Genomic DNA, 3193 nt, shown 5'->3' with positions numbered 1-3193 from the left:
CTCCTGGGTTTAAGAAATTCTCCTGCCTCAGCCTCCTGAGTAGCTGGGATTACAGGCACGTGCCACCATGCCCAGCTATTTTATTTTATTTTATTTTTGGTATTTTTAGTAGAGACGGGGTTTCACCATGTTAACCAGGATGGTCTCGATCTCTTGACCTCGTGATCCACCCGCCGCGGCCTCCCAAAGTGCTGGGATTACAGGCTTGAGCCACCGCGCCCGGCTATTTAAAAAAATTTTATTAGAAACGGGCCTTCATCATGTTGGCTAGGCTGGTCTTGAACTCCTGACCTTAAGTGATCCACCTGCCTCAGCTTCTCACAGTGCTGGGATTACAGGTGTCATCCACCACGCCCGGCCACACCTCTTTCCTAAGTGCTATTTTGGGGGCTGGATTAGTCAGGATTCTCCAGAAAAACAGAATCATTGGATGCACAGAGAGAGATAGACATTTTAATAAAGAATTGGCTCATGTGATTATGTCAGAGGTGTTTGAACCAGAGCAATTCCATCTTGAATAGGGGCTGAGTAAAATGAGGCTGAGACCTCCTGGGCTGCATTCCCAGGCAGTTAAGGCATTCTAAGTCACAGGATGAGATTGGCGGTCAGCACAAGATACAGGTCATAAAGACCTTGCTGATAAAACAGCGTGCAGTACAGAAGCCAGCCAAATCCCACCAAAACCAAGATGGCCTTGAGAATGACCTCTGGTCGTTGCCACTGCTACACTCTCACCACGATAGTTTACAAATGCCATAGCAACATCACACACAGTTTGCTGGACCCCAACCCAGGGTTTCGGATTCAGTGGGAGTGTGGGGAGAATTTGCATTTCCTGGAAGTTCCCATGAGAGGTGCTGCCCTTGTCCTGGAACTGCACTTTGAGGACCACCAGCCCTAGGTGAGGCTTTGGAATTCACCATTTTAATAAGCTCCATCTGTGATCTAAGACAGCCGGCCCTCACATGACATGGCCAATGGGTGCAAGTGAGCAGGCCAGAGGCGCAAGGTCAGGGTTTGGGGTTTCCCAAGGTAGAAGCAGTGGTGGGACTGTGTGTGTGTATGGAGCCTGTGAGCATGGAACCAAGAGAGCCTTTCTGAAAGCCCTTCCTAGGGACCCCACAGTCCTTGTGTCTACGTGGAAACCCAGAAGCAGACGGAGCAGTCAACCCCTGGAAGGCATTGGAGGTCAGCTGGGAGGGTTTGGGGTGGCTTTCAGCAGGAAGCACCCAGAAAGAGCTGGGCCTTCGCTGGTGAAGTTTACACCCGGAGGGTTCATCAGGCAGTTCCTGAAACGGTTCCTTGGCCTGGCCCTATGTGAAGCATTTGGCAAATACAAATAATGAACTTGCCGAGATCCAGACCCTGGGCCCCCCACGGACAGGAAGTCCTAGAGGGCTGGGGCAAGAACAGGGGCCGGTGCGTAAAGGAGCCTGACCTTTGATATCCTTCCTGCATTGGAGGAGGTGCTGGTTCTCTCCCGGGCTTCTGGGGAAGCTGGAGGTCTTCCCTACAAACCGTGCGCACAGAGGCGGCTGGAAAGGGCCCGTCCGCTCTGCGATGCTGCCATCTGGTGGACGAGAGGAGCACTGGTCCTGCTTGCCAGGTGTTGGGTTGGCGGGGAAACCTCAAGGGGGATAATAATCTACGGCTGCTGCTACTGCGGTAATAATGAGGATAGTGCTTAAACAGTTGTTTTTTGTTTTTTTTTAGACGGAGTCTCGCTCTGTCGCCAGGCTGGAGTGCAGCGGCACGATCTCGGCTCACTGCAACCTCTGCCTCCCCGGTTCAAGTGATTCTTCTGCCTCAGCCTCCCGAATAGCTGGGATTACAGGCACGCACCGGCACATGCCACCAAGCCTAGCTAATTTTTGTATTTTTAGTAGAGACGGAGTTTCATCATGTTGGCCAGATGGTCTCGATCTCGTGACCTGGTGATCTGCTCACCTCGGCCTCCCAAAGTGTTGGTATTACAGGCGTGAGCCACCGCACCCAGCCTAAATATTTTTTTTAAAGCAACCGTGGAGGGAACACGGCTATTATTCTAAGCTCTTTGAATGTGTTAACTCATTTAATCTTCACAACAACCCAAGAAGAAAGTAGGATGTCCATTTTTCAGAAGAGGGAACCCGGGTCAATAGAACTGGAATAACTTGCCCAAGGCCACAGAGGGAGGAAATGTCCTCTGATCCTTGTCTGGGGTTGGCATGGAATGGATCATACACACAGGTTTGAATCCTAGCCTTGCAGCCCAGTGTCTTCTTCTGAGTTTTACTCCGGATGCAGTGAGGATTCTCAGCACATACCTTGGCTGCTGTGAGGACCCGCAGGTGCCACTCACACACAAGTCATGTCAACAGTTCCCCCCAAGGCTGTGCAGACACCTGGCCCTACCCAGCACACAGTGAGCCCTCACTCAAAAAGTAGCATTTCAGCTCTTTGCCTAACAGAAAGAGGCATCGTCCATCTTCTTTCGTAATCTTTGATACTATGCCCCACGCAAAAATGTATGTTACGTCTGAAGAGCTTCCTTGCAGAGGTGGGTGTTACGAAGGCGGCGGCATTAACACTTGCTTGAGCTGCAGATGCAGGTTTGGCTCTTACTTGAGCCCAGGCAAACAATGGCAGGAAAGCCTGGCTGGATGTCTCCCAAAGGGAGGGAGGCACCCTACCCCCCTCACCACCACCCAGTGCAGGACGGAGGCACTGTTTTCCTCTTGGCTCCTACCTGGGCATGCTGGCCTGGGCTGGGGGTTGGAGGGAGAGTCATTGTTGGCCTTGACCCAGCAGATTCCCTGCGCTGTGGTACCAGGGTGGTTAGAGAAAATGATATCTCAGTGAAAGAAAAGGAGGAGGGTTTATGGAAGGACTGAGGATGCAAAACTCTTGTGAAAATTGGTGGCACAAACTGTATCGTTCTTGTCATATCCAACTAAATCAGAGTAGAGAGTCTGGGGGGAAACACTCCCAGGGAAGGTAACATCGATCTGAATATGTGATTCTCTGCAAGCCTGCCTGCTGAAACTGCCTGTTTGTCATAAACTGAACCCAGTTTTATCTAATGGCTACTGAAACAGCCTGCTTTTATTCTTCTTTTTCTTTTTCTTTCTTTTTTTTTTTGAGATGGAGTCTCGCTCTGTTGCCCAGACTGGAGTGCAGTGGCATGATCTTGGCTCTCTGCAACTTCCGCCTC

The sequence above is a fragment of the Cebus imitator genome, unplaced genomic scaffold (genome assembly GCF_001604975.1).
Source record: "Cebus imitator isolate Cc_AM_T3 unplaced genomic scaffold, Cebus_imitator-1.0 Scaffold30, whole genome shotgun sequence".
Classification (NCBI taxonomy): Eukaryota; Metazoa; Chordata; class Mammalia; order Primates; family Cebidae; genus Cebus; species Cebus imitator.
This window is presented reverse-complemented; position numbering follows the sequence as displayed.